Source organism: Paroedura picta, chromosome 5 (assembly GCF_049243985.1).
Source record: "Paroedura picta isolate Pp20150507F chromosome 5, Ppicta_v3.0, whole genome shotgun sequence".
NCBI classification, from domain to species: domain Eukaryota; kingdom Metazoa; phylum Chordata; class Lepidosauria; order Squamata; family Gekkonidae; genus Paroedura; species Paroedura picta.
The window spans coordinates 109241040-109262645 of NC_135373.1; the positions used below are offsets into that span (position 1 = coordinate 109241040).

The following is a 21606-nucleotide window of genomic DNA, read 5'->3' on the forward strand; positions in this document are numbered from 1 at the left end:
TTGCATTATAAGCCACATTCTGATCAGCCCTTCCCATCTCTTTGCCTAGGGCAATACACCGAAGGCCACCAGAAAACTGGCTGGTTGTCATTATTGCCAATGGGCATCACGTTGTAACAACAACGGGTCATCACGGGAGAAGAGTCCCCTTGGGATATGTGGCTGACATTAGGCATTCCTGTTCCCCCTTGACAAGGGGGGATATGGCAGAAGGGCTTTCATGCCCAAAGGGAAGAAATGTATTTTCTTATGATGACATGTGAGCACAAGCCGTAGAAGATCCATGTCTATAACAAACAGAATATCTAGAGAGGCGGGTGATGGCATAATCAATTCAAGAGGTAATCTTGGAATCATTCAGTGGAAAAATAAACAAACCCCATTTTGGTAGCTCTGAGTAAACACAAGGGGAAAAAGAAGAACCATTGGAAATGTCAGAATATTCAGGGAGCAAGGACTGATGAATTCACCATGCAAACTTATTTGATTTCGGTGGGCTCAGGGAGGGGTAATTCTGCATAAATTGTTCTGCAAGTGTCTGATGGATTTTGAACTGGTACTTTTTCTCTGGAGCACAATCTTTCCATAAGATAAAATGCATCCTGTGGCCCCCCGTTTCTCATTTCTTAAAAGAGAAGGCAATTGGCCCTGAGTGGGGGTATTCTGCCAATGAGAAAACGGCAGACCAAGGGATCTGTCCAGCAACCGCTGATGAGACCAGACTACCTTTTTCTTATTGGTAGAATATGCCTCATTTGGACCTATGATGCATGGAAGAGATAAACTGGGCCGGTGCTCACAGAGTAGTGGAGCAAATTCCCACTGATGCACAACGTTGCCATGAGCCGGGCTTCCTCCTGGCCCTGGCCTTGGCCCTGGCCCTGGCGTACTTTGGGGCCTCCGATGCCCTGTGTTAAGGGAACACTGATTTTTCCCTTTTGTAACATGGGTGCCATCAGTGGCCATGCCAAGCCGGGCCAGTACATATAGAGAAGGGCCAGGCCTTCCAGGACTGGCTTCTCCCCTGCCTACGGTGTCCCAGCAGGGTCACACAGTATCCCATTCAGCGTCATAGTGCTTTGCGGTGCTACGGAAGCAATTGGGGCATTTGTTTCACTCCCATGATGGTGGGATAGCATTGTGACCCTATTCCACCTTCGTGAAGTGAAACACCCCCCACTGCCCCTCCCACCACCGCTGTGAGGCATGGCACAGTGCAACCTTTCTTCCCTGGCTTCGTGTGCGCACACCAAAAGCTGGGGTGAACTTTGTCCGGCGAGGGAAGTCTTCCCCCGTCGGTACACAAGATGTGGCAGAAACTGGAGGCAGCCTGGCGTGGCCACAATAATTGGTCTCATGGAGCAACTGCTTCCTTCCCGCCTGGAGTTTCTCCATTGCTGCACCCGGAGGGGGTGATGAAATCCATTCAATGCTTCTCCTGGTAAAGGACCATTGGTTGGGATTGGTTGTGGCCACACTGCCTGCCAAGGGCTGTTCGGCCATGAGGTGGCCACAGCCCCTGCATACCTGCCCAGGGGTTGCCAGTTCCAGAATTCAGCTCTGCCTCTGTTGAGCACCCCGGCCCTTCCGTTCTTCTGTGCCTGCTCCCCCTGCATGCTGGCAGAGTGTGTGGGGCAGCTGGGGGGCGCACTTGCCTACCCCACCAGCCCCACCAGCTGCCCACCTGTGCTGCCTTACCAGGCACCCAGGCCTGGACAGAGCCAAGCCAAGACTCTAGAGGCCCAGAGGCAAGGGTGACTGCTTTGGCATGTCCACCGACCCCTTCTGCCAACCTCAATGGGCATGATTACTAGATAATGGCCTAATTACAACTTTAAAATAACTCTGGGGAAACTTCCTGTCCCAAGAAAATAGTTCCCAGCAGGTAGGCGTGTTGGTCTGCTGAGGAAGAAGAAGCCTGGAGGCCAGTAACACCTGAAAGGTCAACCAGTTCTTCAGGTAGATTCAGGTGGGGAGTCATGTTGGTCTGAAGCAGCAGAACAGAGTTTGAGTCCAGGGGCACCTTTAAGACCAACCAAGTTTTATTCAGGGTATGATGTTTTGAATGTACAGCACACTTCCTTGGATACCAGAGTTTTAGGGCATAAGCTTTTGAGAGTCAAAACAAAGTGAACATGGACTATTGAGAGCTCAAACCTTGGAAACCTGGGCTTTGGTCTTTCTGCTACCGGACCAAACATTGTTTTTCTCTCCCAAATGTAGAAGCAGCCCGAAGATATCCTTGTCCTAACTGTACATGATTCCCCCCCACTTTAGCTTCCCCATAGAGCACAAAGTGCAATGTATCTGCATTTTAGTTATTACCTGGCAATACAGGATTCTGATTGAAAGCATTTATTCCTTCCCATTTTATTCTGCCCTTGAGGAAGAATGCAAACTTAAAACATGCACAGCACCAGTAGTAATTCACTGAAAAATATGTGCATACCTGGTCTTGCAACCATCATTTCTGGTTTATAAACCGGTTACAGACTAACCAAAATCCATCCTTAAGAATCAAGCAATAGGATATGATTGAAAACAACAGAGATCAAAACCAAAAGCACCATCAGCATCTCACTCGTGGCCATCGAAAGCACAAAGAGCACCGGGGAAACAGCAAGAGTGAGATCCTTGCATCATGGAGATGAATCTCTTATTCTTCTCTTAGGAACTGGGCAGGCTGAAGTGGGCGGCCTTCATAGTCTCTGTTCATACCTTTAGAGCAGGGGTAGTCAAACTGCAGCCCTCCAGATGTCCATGGACTACAAGTCCTGTAAGCCCCTGCCAGCGAATGCTGGCAGGGGCTTATGGGAATTGTAGTCCATGGACATCTGGAGGGCCGCAGTTTGACCACCCCTGGTTTAGAGTCTATGTTTTTTCTTTTTTCAGGTACTCCAAAATGACCTCTAGTGAAATAACACAATGGTGACGTAATCCTCAGTTCAGGCCATGAATGGGGTTGATTGTCTAGTTTTAGGGAAGTTTTAAAGTTCAGATTTTACCCGCCCTTTAGTTTTAGTCCCCTCTCCCCCAAATCGTACAGAGTTAAACATTCTTATGGGATGGTTTGTTTGCCAAGGATAACAAACAATGTATTTCTGGCTCCATCAGGGAGAGTTTCTAATATGCAAAAGTGTGAATTTGCAGGGTGGGGAGATATTCTGGTTGTTTGGGGGGGGGGAAGGATCCATTGCTGCAGTCACCCATAAAAGGGGACAAGCGTGTGCATCAATTTGATGGGACGTTTGTGTGCTTTTTGGTAGACAAGAGAGCTGCCTGCAAGTGATATGTCTGAAGCCAATAATAAATCTATAAAGTACATAAAATCTGAAAAGCAAATAAAATATTCCAGATTTATATTTCTTGTGAACTTGGAAGTGCAATTTTTAATTCACGCTTTGCATTGCAAATGCCTTGTCTTCCCTTCCTCACGATAATTCACAAGTGGCTTTGATGTGCAGGGCTGGTTTCCTGTTTGTACTTCATTTGCCCCCAGTTCTGTCAGTTACAGCTGACTTGGAAAGTCCCCCTGGAATACAAGCAAAGTTCTAAAATGCATCTAATAACTTGATATGTACAAAAGTTAATGTTTAGGCTCCTTTCCTTTCTTTCACCTCAAGGAAAACCAGTGCTAAAAACCAGTCCAGCATTGATGGAACTCGTGCATATGTCAGGGTAATTATGGAAATCCAAAGGAAAATCCAAAAAACAAAAACCGTGTAATAGGTTTTATCAAAACAAAAGATGATGAAATCATGCAGAAGCTCCAAAACTCTTTACAGATCCTAGCCTGATGAAGAATTCTGGAGCACCTAAAAACTGGAATACCATTTTATGATTTCTTTGGTTTATCCTAATAAAAAGGGGCTAGATTGCTGCTTTGGGGAAGGGTATTTTTTGTAGCCCCTATTCTGCACACAATAGATAATACACTTTCAATGCACTTTAGAAGTAGATTTTCCTGTGCACTAGTTGGTCTGGATAGCCTTTTGTCATGTTGGTGATAAATATCAAGGTGGTTTGCTGACGTACCATCTGATCCTTGGCATATTTGCAAAGAATTATGTCTGAGTCTAGTGGCGTTTCTTCCCAAGTAAATGCCTCATGGGACTGTAGCATGGCAGCATGATTATTTCCATGTGTACTAATTATTGTCCTACTGAGCCCACTGGGATTTACTCCCAAGTAAGAGGGCAGACTTAAGTAACATTGCTCTGGGAAATGAGCCCTTCCAAGCCAAATGGAACCTGCTCAATTTCTGACCTCTGAGGGTCAGCAATGGAGAGTACAGGAAGTATGCAGGTTGCATACTTAAACAGGTATGGGAGTACTTCCATCTTTGCAGAGAACTGTGGAAATTGTAGTACTGCGAGAAGTTCTGGGGGATGCAGAATAGTGTAGTATAGCCTGAGCTTGTCAAAACTTGGAAACTAAGCAGGGTCAGTACTTTATTACTTTTTAATTTATTTATAAATGGACATTTAGAACTACCCCTCTCAGACCAGTTGGGGCATAGAATCATAGAATTGGAAGAGACTCATAGAGAATCATAGAGTTGGAAGAATTGGGTCATCTAGTCCAGTGGTTCCCAACCTTTTTTGGGATGGGGACCGGGGGGGGGGAGGTGTGGGCTCGGGTGTTCTAGTATGCGTAAATGCGCAGGCACAGCAGCCCATGACTGCACATTTGTGCCTCCCCCCGCAGCACGGCACTTGCTGCACCGGGGCCCAGGAGTGATCGGCCACCAAAGTGGGCGATCACCCCTGGTGCAGCGAGCACCATGCCGCGGGGGGGGGGGGGGAGGCACAGGCACCAGTGCACTGGCGGGCTCCAAACATCTAGAGTTCTGACTCCAGACTGATAGCCCTTCTGGACAGTACTTGGGTTTTGGCCACTGTGTGATGTAGAGTGTTGAACTGGATGGGCCTTTGGCCTGATCCAACATGGCCTCCCTTTTGTTCTTATGATATGAACCTGTGTTTCTTGGGTCCTAGGTGTAAATTGCACGGAGCTTTTATTCCAACCCCAGATCGATTCAGTCCCTGCCCTCTACACAGAATGCGATTTCCGTTTGGATTTGGGGCGATTTAAAATTTCCTTCTGCAGCAAGAAGGACTGATCCGGTGTGACCCTACCTTTATAGTGCGATATCTCAGACTGCTTTTAATCCTCAATATCCATTTGGGAAAGAAAGCTCCGTGGTAGAGAATCTCTGATAGGCTACACCTGGTCATGTGACACGCTTGGCTTAAAGGAGAAGCCCCTAATTTCTCTCAATTTCTGTCGGTCCTGGATTTTTCCTCCCTCCTCTGCCTTTTTCGATCCTCTCCCCCACCCCTCCAAGAAAAGAAAGAGGCTCCCTGCTTGGCTCCTCTCCTCCCCCCCCCTTCAAGAAAAGAAAGAAAGAGTTTTAATCTAACTGTTTTAATCCCTTAAGGCTTTTTTCTAAACTCACATTTTCTTGCCAAGTTGCAGTTCCGAATTCCCACACTGACCTTAATGTATGGCTTTTGGCTGATGTCCTTTCATTGCATCCATATGTTATGGCTAGTTTGAAAACTGGAGCTCAGTAAGAAGATCAAGCTCTGTCACTCTATGCCGTAGGAATAAGGGGAGCTAAACATGGAGATGACTTTAAAAAAACCACTAAACCCTCAGGCAGTAGAAGAGTTGAACCTTCGATCAATATGGGCCTGTCTACCCTTTTCTTGCTGTTGAACACAAACCTGAATTGAAGTCCTCGGGGAAGTCTCCTTTGCAAGCCAGTGTATCCAATTGCCTGAGGTAGAGATGAGATTAGACTCTGGAGAGGACCGACTTTTCTGCAGGAAAAGAGAGAAAGATATTAGATGAAGACTAAAAAAGGATCCTAGAAACAAGCACATTCCTGCCAGATGTTCCTGGCTAATAAAAATTTCGTTTCTTCCCGAAAGCAAGACCAAATCTCCAGTGATGCAAAGATCCACAGGCAGGCCGTACACGAAGCCCTGGCTGTTTGTGATTCCAAGCACTGCCGTGTTTTGCTTCAGGGGCTCCCATTCTGTCATCCTCAGACCTACAAAACGAAAGGAGAGAGGGGTACGTTCTTCTTTGGCTTTTGCCAAAAGACAGCATACATCACGTCCCCCCTCCCTCCCCCTGCTGGTGGCTGCCTTGCCAAAAGAAGAACCTGGAAGCCCACAAGCTGGTTTGAAGAATAGTCGATTCTCTGATTTGATAAAGGTTGACTCTGATGGGAAGATTCTCTGGTTGGATGAAATGCAGACTCTCTGAGTTGAAGACCCTGTGGTTTCAAAAGAAGCATGCCACTCACCTAGGGCTGAACTCCAGATGATATTTCCACGCACAGAAGCCCGACTGCTATGGCCCCTCTCATGAAGACCAAAATGTCTCTCATTGACCTTTTACGCACTAGAGCAGGGATAGTCAACCTGTGGTCTTCCAGATGTTCATGGACTACAATTCCCACGAGCCCCTGCCAGCGTTTGCTGGCAGGGGCTCATGGGAATTGTAGTCCATGAACATCTGCAGGACCACAGGTTGACTACCCCTGCGCTAGAGGTTTCATGCTGGGCTGCAGGCTGGAGTTTTAGTCATGGCAGGTTGTCCCACCTCTTCCTGCATCCACATGGAGCATTTGGCTGTATGAGCCTCATCCGCCCCCAATTTGTGCTCCTGCATGGGAGCTGGGACAGTGAACTTCCCAGTGTGTAAATGGTCATTTGGTTGCTCCTGGGGAATGGGGTACTCCAGGAGCTGCATGGAAGGCTGCATGGGACAGGAGCCTAGTTACTGATTTCCCTGCTTTTCATCCCTTCTTTTTGTTGCAAAATTTGCTCATTTTATCCTTTTTGTTCCCTCTTATTTTTTGGCCTGGGTTCGGGGAAGGAAGCCTGACTTCAAAGACAGTTTAATAGATTCACTTTGTAAACATAAGACAAGAGTTTCAGGTCTCAGGGAGAGACATGGCATGCGATGCCCGCTGTCCTATCCAGGGGGCGGGGGGCTTGCCCTTCTTCCCACAAGCATCAGTGCCACTCTTTCGGCTCTCTGATAAGACCTCTGCCTTTGGTTTTTGCTTTGTTCCATAGCCTAAATGGGACTAGGGCTGAAAACGAGCCTTCCTCCTTGAGGAATCACATCTGCTATCTCAGCTTTTCCTGTCAAGAATGACAGATGAGCAGCTGGGCTTTATGTCCCAAAATTCAGGGCACATGCTACATCTGGCCATGGAACAACTGGGGGATTGCTATGGAAACTGAGCATCCTTTTCTGCTCATAGCTTGTTTAGAAACTGTGTCATTGGAAAGCACACATTTATAAACCGGTCGCTGATGCTTCCTGGAAATCAGAGAATATATTTGTGTGTATGTGTGTGTGTGTGTGTCCCTGTTTATTTGGAAACATTTCTGACTCTGATTCATCCCATGTTTACATGCTCCTTCTCTTTGCCTGATAGCTGTTATTGATGACCCGCTGGCAGAATGAGCACAGCATGTTTGGTTGTGGCCAATTCTATTGTTGGAGCCAAAGGAGTTGATCTGTTTCAGTACATTTTTGGAAGGCCGGCTGCTTCCATTTCACATCAGTGTCTCCTTTTTACGGCGTTCTTAAAACAATCTGCATCTCCGAAAGGAAAGGGCGTTGAGACCCAGGCATGAAAAATGACAGGGCGGTTCTAAAAAGGTAACGCAGCTTGAAGACAAAGGGGTAGCCGACATTCTACACTGAGACAATTTTATTTAATTTAGGTTCTCCCCCTTCCCCGCTAAACATCCAAGCACTTTCTGGACCAATGAAATCCACAACAACAGAAGTTCAAAGGAAAACTCTCACCGTGTTGACAATTGGTGCAGTGGTTAAGAGTGATGGCTTCTAATCTGGCGACTCCTCTGCATGCAGCCAGCTGGGTGACCTTGGGTTAGTCACAGCTCTGATAGTGCTGTTCTCACAGAGCAGGCCTGTCAGAACTTTCTCAGCCCCACCTACCACACAGGATGTCTGAGGTGGAGGGAGGAAGGGAAGGCGATTGTATGTTACTTTGAGACTACTTTGGGTAGAGAAAAGTGGGCTGCTTGTATATTGTTTTAGTAGGATTTTTACTGGGTTTTTTTATTGTACTCGAGGACCGATGTTGTAACCCGCCGAGCCGCTTGTCTGGATTGTCAGGAAACCAACCAACCAACCAACCAACCAACCAACCAACCAACCAACCAACCAACCAACCAACCAACCAATCAATCAATCAATCAATCAATCAAATAAACAAACCCCTCCTCTTTCTTGCAGTACATTTCTAGTGCTCCTTTCATGCATATTAGGGGACTACAATGTATGTCACTTATCTCAGTATGTGTAGTCACCATTTTTTGATAGATGCTTTCACACAGGGGCTGAATAATGCACTTTCAATCCTCTTTCAATGCACTTTAGGGATTATTTGCAAGTTCATTTTACCATCTCACAACGTCAAATCCAGTGGCAAAGCTCAATGGGTAATGGATCGATACATAATTTGTCAAGGTGTACAAGAGAACCCTAGTTGCTCAACACAACGCTTTTTAGGTTGGTGAATCCACTTTTGGGGATTCACCAACTCACACTTTAAAATGGCGGATATAGGAAGCAGTTTGCTGGCTGGATGCGGAAGATTGGTGAAATCATGCAGAGTGGCTGGAACATAGCGTCCTCAGAGGGTAAGTATGACACTAAATTTATGGAGTGCAGAAAAGCCCTGTAGGAAAAGCTCTTAGGACATAATGTGTTTTGGAGTATCGAGCCTAGAGATACCTTCCCAGCTATGAGCTCTCCCTGCAGTGTTAGGACTCCTGTGTCTTCCTCAACCGGAGCACTTAGAGAACAAACCTTAAAACGGTTTCATGGCCATTTGCCCTTCTCAGTGAATCCTGGGAACTGAACAGGACCGTCTAGGGATCTTGTTAGAGAATTCTTACCAGTTAAATTTGTAGGAATCTTTAGGGGACACCATGACTGTTAACAAGGTATGAAGCTGATCACACTTTGCAGCTCAGCTCCTCCCAGTGTTACAGAAGATGCTTCATCCTGGGATCTATTAGTGAGAATTTTGATCTGTTGAAATGTCTGGTCCCAAAAATTATTTTTCTTCTTCCTTTCTACTTGTCAGGGGCACAAATGGCCTTTCTTCCTCATTTATCTATCCGAACACTTGTATTCCACCCTTCCTCCAAAGAGATTAGGAGCAGGGTATTTGGTTCCCATGCCTCAATTTTATTCGTTGTAGAGTAGGTTAGATTGACACAGTGGGGCTAAGGAAGGCTGCCTAGTGAGCTTTCACAGCAGACTAGGGGGGGCTGAACCTGGATCAGTCCTTTAACCACCACACCATATTATCTCTACCTCAAAGTGGTTTCCAATCACCGTCCCTTCCTTTTCCCACAACAGGCACTTTGTGAGATAGGAGGGGCTTAGAGCGTTCCAGGGAACTCTGACTGGCCCAAGATCACCCAGCAGGCTCCCCATTGAAGAGAAGTGGGGGAATCAAACAGTCCCATGCTCCTTAACCGCTACCCCACACTGCCTCTCATATAAAAGGATACCCAGATTTCTGGGGGATTTAAAGGGGTAGAACAGGGGTAGTCAAACTGCGGCCCTCCAGATATCCATGGACTATGCCAGCAAATGCTGGCAGGGGCTCATGGGAATTGTAGTCCATGGACATCTGGAGGGCCGCAGTTTGACTACCCCTGGGGTAGAGGATTCAAAAGCTCCCAGGTTCTTCCTTTGATATTCCATAGAGAAATAGCTGAGATTTTTTTTGCATGTGGCAGTGTTGACAGGTAAAACACACCAGTGCTAATCACTTCAAATCACTCAGCCAGTCAAAATATAGCTTTATTAATATGCATGTGGGACAGTATCTGTCTCTCTTGCTCACTCTCTGGGGAGAGACGCGGAGAGAAAGATGGGCGTACCTCTGTGTCTCTTGACTAATCAAGAAAGATAAGCGCATTCTTAGGGTGAGTGTACTGCAATGTGTGTGCGTGTGCGTGTGTGTTTTTAAAACCCTGTATGGTATAAAATGTCCCTCTTCCATCATGAGCTCCTACCATTTTTGAATTATATATCAATTTAATGACCGCTTCATAATGATTTATCATTTTATTTATGCATTGGCCTATCACCATGCCCTAGCCTACTCCACAGTGTGACATCTGACCAGCAAAATATTTCAAGGTGATTAACTTATTCAGCCCCCTACAGAAACATAAAAAGGCAGGGCTTTAAATACTGAGAAAATATTTCCTTTCTTCTGCATGGGCAGAAAGAGTTCCAGGCTAGTGAAGGGCTTTTGCACAACTTGTTAGGAAAATGGAGCATAGTTAAGAGAAGAATTGTATCACCATGTTTGTCTGTAGATGGTACACACTGGCAGGATATCTATGGGCACATCTGCTGGAGATGGATTGAATTTTTTGCCAGTTTGACTTCTATTGTTTCTTCCAAAGTATCCTCGCTACGGTAATTTGGTGAGGGTGTGAATAACACTGTGTTGGACTTGGACAATAAAATCAGAGTCCAGTAGCACCTTTTAAGACCAACAAAGTTTTACTCAAGGTGCAAGGTTTCGAGCGCAAGCACTCTTAGTCAGACAGTCTCGAAAGCTCACACCTTGAATAAATCTTTGTTGGTCTTAAAGGAGCTACTGGACTCTGATTTTATTGTGCTACTTCAGACCAACACGGCTGCCCACTTGAATTTAACTCTGTGTTGGGTTCCTGTTGAGCCCCTCAGAGAACGACACTTCACAATTTTCCACAGGGAGAGTGGATGACTATCAAATTAGTTCTGAAGTAAGTTTAACTTCCCTACTCCCTAGGCCAGTTTCTTACCTTGTAGAATGTCTATAAATATGAGCCTTCAAATCTATACACTGGGATATGGTCGCCAGCTCCGGGTTGGGAAAGATCTGTAGATTTTGGGGGTGGAGCCTGGGGAGGGGCGGGACTTCGATGGGCTATGGCGCCATAGAGACCACTTTCCAAAGTGGTCATTTTTTCCAGGGGAGCTGATCTCAGTCACCTGGAGATCAGCTGTAATCTCAGGAGATCTCCAGCCACGCCTATCTGAACTGGAAAAACCAACTTGTTTCAAGTACTGTCTATGCCTGTAGCTGCCTTCACTTCTTGCAGCAGTGAAATCCATATGTTAATTACTTTTGGGGGTGAAGAAGTACTTTTATCTGTTCTGGATCTTCTGCTCATTTAATTTCGTTGAGCGCCCCTGAGTTCTTGTAATGTTAGAAAGGGCGGAAAGGACGTCTTTCTCTACCGTCTCTGTCCCATGCATAATTTTGTAAACCTCTGCCCTCAATTGACATTTTGCCAAGCTAAAGAGCCCAAACTACTTTAACCTTTCTTCATATGGAGAGCGCTCCATCTTCTTAATCATTTTAGTTGTCCTTTTCTTTCCTTTTTCCTATGCTATACTGTCTTTTTTGAGGTGCGGTGACCAGATTTATACGCAACATTCCAAATGAGACCACACTAGAGATTTGAACAGGGGCATTATGATACTGGCTGATTTGTCTTCAGTTCCCTTCTGAACAATGAGTTTTTTGCCATGACTCCAAGATAGAATCATAGAATCACAGAATCATAGAGATGAAGAATTAGCATGGACTCAGTAAGGGAAGAAATTGTCTCACGAACCTTTTAGAGTTCTTTGAGTGGTGGAACAAATGTAGACAAGGGTGACCTAGTAGATGTTAGAATCATAAAATCATAGAATCATAGAATCATAGAGTTGGAAGGGGCCACACAGGCCATCTAGTTCAACCCCCTGCTCAACGCAGGATCAGCCCTAAGCATCCTAAAGCATGTTGTTTACCTAGACTTCTAGAAAGCATTAGATAAAGTTCCTGATCAAAGGTTCCTAAGTAAATTCGGCAGTCCTGGGATAAGAGGACACGTCCTTGTGGATTAGAAACTGGTTAATTAACAGGAAACGGAGCATGAGTATAAATGGGCAGTTTTCACAGTGGAAGGTGGAAAGCAGTGGGGCACTGCAAGGCTTGGTTCAAGGTCCAGTGCTTTTTAACTTGTTCATTAATGATTTGGAATTGGGAGTAAGCAGGGAAGAGGCTAAGTTTGTGGGTGACGTTAAGTTGCTCAGGCCAGTGAGAAACAGGAGGAACTGTAAAGTGTGCCAGAGGGATTGGCTGAGGCTGGGCGAGTGGGTGTGAATGTGGGAAATGAGGTTCAGCATGAGAAAGTACAAAGTAATGCAAACTGGAGCAAAAAAATCTTAAATTGATGGGGTCCAAACCAGCAGTAACGGACCAGGGACCAAGCCCTATGAAGATACGTTGAGGGACTTGGGAATGTTCAGCCTGGAGAAAAGGAGGTTGAGAGGGGACATGATAGCCCTCTTTAAGTATTTGAAAGGTTGTCATTTGGAGGAGGGCAGGATGCTGTTCCCATTGGCTGCAGAGGAAAGGACACGCAGTAATGGGTTTAAACTACAAGTACAACGATATAGGCTAGATATCAGGGGGGGAAAATTCACAGTCAGAGTAGTTCAGCAGTGGAATAGGCTGCCTAAGGAGGTGGTGAGCTCCCCCTCACTGGCAGTCTTCAAGCAAAGGTTGGATGCACACTTTTCTTGGATGCTTTAGGATGCTTTGGGCTGATCCTGCGTTGAGCAGGGGGTTGGACTAGATGGCCTGTATGGCCCCTTCCAACTCTATGATTCTATGATTTTATTATTCTAACATCTACTAGGTCACCCTTGTCCACATTTGTTCCACCACTCAAAGAACTCTAAAAGGTTCATGAGACAATTTCTTCCCTTACTGAGTCCATGCTAATTCTTCATCAATAGCTTTTGTTCATCAGTGTGCCTACTAATTCTGTCTTTAGAAACAGATCCCACCAATTTACCCAGTATCAAAATTAGAATGACTGACCTGTAAATCCCCAAATATCCTCTGGAACTTTTTTTTTTTTTTTTAAAGATAGGAGTTACATTAGCTACCCACCAGACCTCACACTTGAGTACTTTCAGAACTCTTGGATGTATGCCACCTGCACCTGGTGATTTGTGGAGGACCCCTTGACATATTTATTTGTACCTATCCTATCTTGCAGAGCCTCTTGTGGCGTAGGGTGGTAAGGCAGCCAACCTGCTGTCTGAAGCTCTGCCCATGAGGCTGGGAGTTCGATCCCAGGAGCCGGCTCAAGGTTGACTCAGCCTTCCATCCTTCTGAGGTCGGTAAAATGAGTACCCAGCTTGCTGGGGGGTAAACGGTAATGACTGGGGAAGGGAATGGCAAAGAAGAAGAAGAAGAGTTGGTTCTTATATGCCGCTTTTCCCACCCGAAGGAGGCTCAAAGCGGCTTACAGTCGCCTTCCCATTCCTCTCCCCACAACAGACACCCTGTGAGGTGGGTGAGGCTGAGAGAGCCCTGATATCACTGCCCGGTCAGAACAGTTTTATCAGTGCTGTGTCAAGCCCAAGGTCACCCAGCTGGCTGCATGTGGGGAAGTGCAGAATCGAACCCGGCATGCCAGATTAGAAGTCCGCACTCCTAACCACTACACCAAACTGGCTCAAACCACCCCGTATTGAGTCTGCCATGACTCGGTGCTTGCACAGGGGATACCTTTACTTATCCTATCTTGCAATGTACATTTTATAAATGAAATTCCAGGATTGCAGTTTTAAATAGTCTTTCGTGATGGGAGAAGCTATTTTCAAATAGGCACTCCCTGCAGACACAAGGGTGGGATCTTTGAAATCACCGTATTGCTCCAGCAAGGTAGAAGAAAGCTCGGATTGACTCTGTGCTTTGGGAAATACGAGTTTTGGGAAAGAACTAAATAGCACAAGGAAATACCTTGGTGAGCACTGCAGTGTTTATCACTGGGGTAGAATATTGCTGCAGAATGTAATAATGTTCTTGAATGCACTTCAATAGCTTTATTCATTTTTTGTTATAATTTCCATTATTTGTTTTCGCTACTGCATTAATTTCATTCCCATTGTGGGTATTGACCTCCTCCCAATTTACATTATCTCATCCTTTGTGGTCAACCTCGAGTACCATTTTGAACCAAGACTTCTGTTTCTTAATTGCCTGGCAGAACTCTAGCAAACATGGTCTGCATCACAGCTCAAGAGATGTTTTTTTCCCCTTTACACCAACCTCCTCCATGAGTGATCCCACCTTGTGACACCTGCATTTATAAAAATAACTATAAACCAACCTCAAGAAAAAAAATCATATTTGAAACAATAATGAAATATAGCCAACAACAACCAACGAGTAACAAACCAAGGCCTCAGACTTTCTACTTCTGTCTGGGCTGTCCCTTGAAGATGCACCAACCTCAGAAAAAAATCATATTTGAAGAAGAGATGGTTCTTATATGCCGCTTTTCTCTACCTGAAGGAGGCTCAAAGCGGCTTACAGTCCTCTCCCCACAACAGACATTCTGTGGGGTGGGTGAGGCCGAGAGAGCCCTGATATCACTGCTCGGTCAGAACAGTTTTATCAGTGCTGTGAGGATCTCAGGGTCACCCACCTGGCTGCATGTGGGGGAGTGCAGAATCAAACCTGGCATGCCAGATTAGAAGTCTGCGCTCCTAACCACTATACCAAAACTGGCTCTTGAAACAATAATGAAACATAGCCAACGACAACCAATGAGTAACAAACCAGGGCCTCAGACTTTCTACTTGTGTCTGGGCTGTCCCTTGAAGATGCACCAATGGGCAGCTGTGCTCTGTGTTGGGAGGGCGTTCTGTTCTTCACTGAAGTTTTTGGTATTTTTGAATGATCAAGATGGATGGCATTGGGATGCAGATAACAATACAATTCTTCACCTAAAAAGTTAATATATATAGTTTTGTTATACTAAGGAGTGCTTCTGAGGTGAGAGGGCTTGTCCCTGTAGCTTCAGGCCCTCCAATCCATCTGGGGAAATTGCACCTTTTCTTCTTTATAAAGAGTACCCCAACTCTTTCACTCCTTCTAGTGGACTCCTCAACTACCACTGCCCTCCCATTCTTAATGCTGGCCCTGAAAAGAAATCTATGGAGGAGTAACTTCTGTTGGATTTCAGTGTAGGGGCCTCTTTGGTTAGCCTGGATGGATGTTTAATTTAGTGGCCATCCATAATGGAGGATGACCAAGCCTGTGATTGCTGGCCTGCCAGCTCAACGGGATCTTTGCTTCATCATTTGTGCAGTACAGCTAATGCATCACTTTCATGCACGTGTACATGCGCAAGCATCCACGAACATGCATAAAGGGATAGAAAACTTGTATCATTTCGCCATGATCACTGCCGCCTTTGCTTGGATTGCCCTCCACTGTCTCTGTTTACTATTGGAAACTTAAACTTAATTCTCATCGAGGGACTGTGAGGAGGAGGGAATCAATGGGAGCCTATCACTTACTGACATGAGAGGGACTCTTCTGCCGTACACAACAAAGGCCGTGAATTATTCAGAAGGGTCTCAGTCTCTTATTCCCTCTCTCAAGGTTGGGCTTATTAAAATTGCATAGGAGGGCTCAATGGGGGTCAAGGATCCATTTGGCTATCTATCACCGGGCGGAAATGTATGCTTTTTCGGGATGAGATGATAAGACCAATTTTGTTTCCTGTTTCGATAGTTTCACCCAGCTTTTCCTTTACCCCTCTGGGAACCCAAAGCAATGTGCAAATATGTAATCTAAATTATCAGAAAAAAAACAGAGGACAGTGCACCATGCCTTTGGCTGCTCTTGAATGCAGTGGACTGGTCCACTCAAGGCCGTAGGTTGTGAATGGAGGTCCAACAGTCAAGGGCCTAGAGCCCTTTGGCTCCTGCCATTCTGCTCACCCTTGTGCCTCTGGCCATGTCCAGGCTTTAAGGCCTGCATCAGGAAGGAAAACAGAAGTACGGCAGAGATCTCACTAACCAACAAGCATGTCTCCCAAATCTGCCTCCCCTGTTGCATATGTAAGGTTCTCCAGCATTTTTTGCGCCTGCTGGCATATTTAGAATACTGTAATGGTGGGCACAGCAACAAAATGGCTTCCATGGGAGGCACAGCAAGCCACAAAACTATTGCCACAGCTTAATTTTGGCAACACAATGAAGATCCTTGTGTTGTGAGGGTAGCTGTTGCCAAAGCAATGTTTTTTTTTAGAAAATCTGTACAGTCAATCAAATTTCCAGTAGTCATTCAGAGGCCTTGATGGGCAGTAGCTGTTCCTACCTCTAGACACTTCCTAACACACCTGGCAGCCCCAGAAAAGGTGTTGGCAGATACAATAGTACCAATGGCCGCCATCTTGAGGACCACAGGTGAATTTGGTTTGTACTAGATTTGCGTCCAGTAGCATTTTGGTGGCGATGGGAAATGCCATCAGGTCATACCTGAATTATGACAGCTCTGTAGGGTTTTCAAGGTAAGAGACAATGAGAGGGGGTTTGCTATGGCCTGCCTTCACATCCTGACTGTGGTATCCCTTGGAAGTCTCCCATCCAATCACTAGTCAAGGCCAACCCTGCTTAGCTCCCTTTGATTCTCGAAAGTTTATGCCCTGAAATTTCTGTAGTACCTTCGAGACCAAAGAAATGTCCATAGTATAAGCTTTTGAGAATCAAAGCTATCTTCATCAGGTCTTTTTAAAAAACAGTGACTCTTTTCTAGTTTGCACATCATTTTAAATTATTTACAGGTGGTTGGCACAATAGGAACATTGAAAAAGGGAATAATCTTAACAAGGAAAAAAAACCCTGACCCAAGAATGGGAAACTGGTGAGAAAGTAAACGCTCAATGTCTGTTTCTCATAAGAAAGAAGCAAGACCTAAATAGGGAATCCAAATTGCCATCTTTCAAAATTCTATCTCATCCCATAATTTTCCCCATCACATCCTTTTAAGCTCTTATTGACGCCCCCCTCCAAGGGTCTTTCCCATTCTCTCATACAGAAGTGTGAATTGCTGACACCTGAAGCCTTGTCTATGTTTTTAAATAGTTCATCTTTATGGCTTTCAACAAGTTAAATTGGCTCTCCAGAACACACCAAATTGTGGAGCAGCAGCCCAAGCTTTCCCATCACCCATTTGCTAGCTTGCGGTGTCCAAAAACGAGTGAATGATAACTGAGGCTGGACACGCTCTGGCAAGCAGGCTGATAGCTCAAGAGGCTAGGAAGAGCCCTTCAATAATAGCTTGGCCTTTACAATACGCTCGAACGCTTGGAATGAAGAACCAGGCCTTTAAAAGTCCGATTAAAATCCCATTGGCTCTTTGTATCACCTGACGGCTCCTGAATCAGTAGCTTTAAGTACGTCCTTCTGCTTAAGCCTGCGCTGATGGCATTCACATTCAGCAGATCCCTTTTCTGGTGAGCCGGCGGTTAGACACTAGAGTTGACTCCTGCCATCCTGCCCACTGCTTAGAAGTTCTCAGCATCTTTGCAGAACCAAGGAATGGGGTTAGCGCACAAGGGGGCTGCATTAGGGATCTATTATGCTGGATGCATTTAATATTTCTGCCTTCAAGAGTCTGATTTGTTGATAATTCAAAACATGGAGTTTGAGCTGGTAGACCTTCAGCTGGAAGATACCCTTGATAAAGCGAATGCCAAGAATTTTCCTTGATGGCTTTTGAGAGATTTGGTGGAAATGTTCTTCCTTCAGAAGGCTTTTAGGCTGCCGGATGAAATTGGTTTTAGACCCGCTCTTTAGATAGTGTAAAATTCTTGCTAGGCGGTTTGGGAGTTTGCATCGTGGTTTTAATGTGTTTTTTTAAAAACTTGCTTTGGATCCATTTGTGGATAAGGACAAACGGCAACGTTTTAGATAAAGTGTAAATGGAATAAATAGCTTGGTTTAAACGGGTTAGTCTTGAGTGTTGCAAACGCCTGCTTATTTTTTTGTGTGCATTTTATTTACAGGCCTCGCAGTTTGTATATGAGCTTGTCCCCTTTTAGCTGACGCTTCTGTTTGCGAACATGTCTCAACTTCCTCCTTTCCTCCCAGTGTCATCTGAAGAAGTTAGGTGTGTTCAACTTATTAGGTGGTGGTGATCTATGGTAGCCATCTCTGGCCATTTTTTTTCTATGGGAACTGATCTTGATCAACTGTAATATTGGTGTCAACTAGAGCATGGGTAGTCAACCTGTGGTCCTCCAGATGTTCATGGACTACAATTCCCATGGGTTGACTACCCCTAACCTAGAATTTGGCAACCCTATGCGTTCACATGATTGCCTTTTATTTTCACAGATGGTGGATAGCAAAGCTTCTCTAAGGCTGGCCTCTTGTAAGTGGAACAGCCTGTGTGGTTCCTGGTTAGTGTCAGTCTGGGTCCCAAGAGACTCAGGTTCAAATCCTCCCTTGGCCATGAAATTCACTGAGTTAGCAGGGGCCAGCCAAATGCTCTCAGCCTAAAACTGGAATTCTGTTGTTGAGAAGAAGGGTGTGGCAGGTTACAGTGGATGAGCGGGACGGTGGTGACTGTCCTGCATAGTGCAGAGGGTTGGATTAGATGACCCAGGAGGTCCCTTCCAACTCTATGATTCTAAGATGAGATGAGAGATGAGAGAGAACCAAGGATACTCTTCATAGCTCCTTGGAGGATGGGAGGGGTTAAACAGTTCAAGTTAAGTAAATAAAACCTACAACCTTGCCTTAGCCACCTGGGTATGCAAACGAGCGATAAAGGAGTATGAAACCTACGCACTGTTTAGTGAGCAACTTGAGTACCTGCTCATCATGTCACAAGAGGACACATACCCCCCGTGAGTACAAAATTAGGAGATACGTTTCCGCTCTGAAACATGAAATATAAAGGTAGATTGAAGTACGGGAGTCCATGTTTTCGGTGCAAAATTTTATGCAACTCTGAAGAATAATAGCCGGAGCGTGAGTAGAACTGGCAAGCTCTGGGCAGCCGTTGCCTCAACCACAAGACAACACTGTCTTTGTGAACGGTCCAGAATTTACAGCATATGTCTTTGGAAAAAGCCATTATTTAGCGACTGTGTCAAGGTGAGCAGGTTTGTTGGAGATATTCTGAAGTAGCCGTCAATTGCACGTGAAAGATTGCTGGTCCACAGTCCATATATTATAGGTGGTTTCATCGGAGAGAGATTAAACACCAAGGGCTTTCTGAAAAGTCTGCTATTCAAAGCACTTCAATTTTGGGCGACAGAGACATCTCCTCGGAGAGGGAAGTAGCTGTACCTGGCTAGGTCCGCTGATAAATACTGAGGTTGCCTGATGTTGCAGATGTGTTTGAAATCTGGATGAATGCCCTTCCTCTCTCTTAGAGTGTCTCTGTATGAGTTACTGGTCTGGATGCATGGTGGAGGGGACTTCCTTTCATCTCAGGTGGATTGGGGGTTGTTTCCTTCCTCTGTCAGTGGAATGGGAGAGGCTGTGTTTCTTTCTTACCCCTCCTCCTCTTTTTTGGGCAAGAAAGCAGATGGTACAAAAATAAAGAAGCAGAAAAGGAGAGCTCTTCACCTCCCTTGACTTCCCACTCCTCCTACAGTTTAAGATAAATTCTCTTAGCAAAACTGAAGAATTTTTGCGATTCTGAGATGTAGATTGCAAAACTCATAATCTGATGATACGGCAAATCAGGAAACCAGAAGGCTGAGAAACCGTATCAAGCATCCCCTCGCCTAAACAAGGTCCAGTTATGTCCCATGTGTATTTCTCTACTTTTTTTGACTGGGCTTTTCACCACACACTTCTTCTGTGTGGTCTTTTGAATGGGTTTGGGTTGCTACCAGATTTAAGAACAGCAGGAAAGTTCTGCAGTATCATTCCAGATGTCCACCAAGGTCTCTAACAGGGCTGACGCAGGTGTCTATGAAGGCCTGCTGAGAGTTATTAGATTTATATTCATCATAGAGAAAATGGCCTGACCTGGATAGCCCGGGCAAGCCTGATCCCATCAGATTTTGAACGCTAAGCATCAGCACTGGCTACTATTTGGATGGGAGACCGCCAAGGATTTGGGTAGTAGAACATGAGGCATCTTGATGCAGAACCAGGAAATGGTAAACCACCTCCCAAAGTCTCTCCCCTGCCTGTCCCCATGGCAACACAATATTGATCATACGGGAAATAAATGAATGATAATACTTATAATTGGAAACCTTTTCTTTCTTAGTTTTCTTTATCTATCTTTTCTTTTTCTTCTCACTTCTAATATCTATATTTTTAATGTTCTAAAATACTTAACAAAATTTAGAAGATTTACAAGCAAATACTATAAATAGTTGTCCTGCCCCATAATATTATTACACTGAACCTGAAGATTCTACATCGTAGCCACTTCTAGGCATTAATAGGGAGTGAGCACAAAATGGCTCCCATGGAGGAGCTATGACCAAGCACAAAATGGCTGCCCTGTAGCATTCTAAACCAAGCATCCTATTCCAAAGGAGGTAGTGGTTTCCAGATAGGTGTTCTAGGCAAACACAAAGGCGAAGTCACTTGGGCTCGTCTCCTGCTCTAGTGAGGCAGAACAAAGTCAGGACTGGCTCTTTGCTTTGGGGAAGACAGATATGCATGGCCAGAAATACATTGACTATCATTGTGGTGACTACATGCGTGTTTGTTGGTCTAAACCAGTGGTCCCCAACCACCGGTTCGGGGACCAGTACCGGTCCGTGGATCAGTCCGTACTGGACAGGAGCTCCTCCTTGTCCTCCTCTCCGGCTGCTGCCTCGGTGGCTGCCCTGCCACTCTGCTGCCAGCTCACCTTGGGTGCTCTCCAGCCACTGCCATGGCTGGGGCTCCTCCTTGGTGTGGCACTGCACAGCTGCTGCTGGCACTGCCCCCCAGCAGGCAGCGGGAAGTCAGGGATGCCGGCGGGAAAGCAAGTGGAGCAGGGGCTCAGGCGGCGGTGATGTCCTTCGGCAAAAGACTATCCCCCCTCCCGGGCTTCAGTAAAACTGTCAAGCGTTGACTGGTCCCTGGTAATAAAAAGGTTGGGGAACACTAGTAAACTGAGTGCGTGTGTCAAGTGCCATCAAATTGTTTCTGACTTATGGTGGCCCTATGAATTAATGTGCTTCCAAATGTCCTGTGGTTAACAGCTTTGCTCAGGTCTTGCAAACTGAGGCTTTCTTGATTGAGTCCATCCATGTCACATTGAGCCTCCCTCTTTTCTTGCTGCCTTCCACTTTTCCTAGCGTTATTGTCTTTTCCAGTGATGTGACCACAGTACTCATCATGTAGAATCATAGAATCATGGAAGGGGCCATACAGGCCATCTAGTCCAACCCCCTGCTCAACACAGGATCAGCCCTAAGCATCCTAAAGCAGGATGTGACTAGACTCAAGAGGAGCATCCAGTATTTCAGTCAAAAGTTGCCATGTGATGAAGACAGAGTCTGGCCAAAGTTTCCACCTGACTCATACATCCGCCCTCGTCCAGCTTTAGCTTTGGACCTCAGGGACCCCCGCTTGGAGAACATCTTTAATTGGCTTTTTCAGCCAACATCTGTCAATGTTGTGGCGTAGGAAAGATAAATGGCAGGAAAGATTGAGCAAAACAAACCCGGCTTTTTTCCTCTCCCTCCAAGACTAACAGAAATCAATCTT

The 21606-nt window shown here is 45.6% G+C and overlaps 1 protein-coding gene across 1 annotated transcript in view; it reads left to right on the forward strand.

Annotated features, from left to right (window-relative positions):
• The window catches only part of TMEM178B (transmembrane protein 178B), a 304193-nt gene that overhangs the window by 75911 nt on the left and 206676 nt on the right, over nucleotides 1-21606 (forward strand). The window lies entirely within an intron of this gene.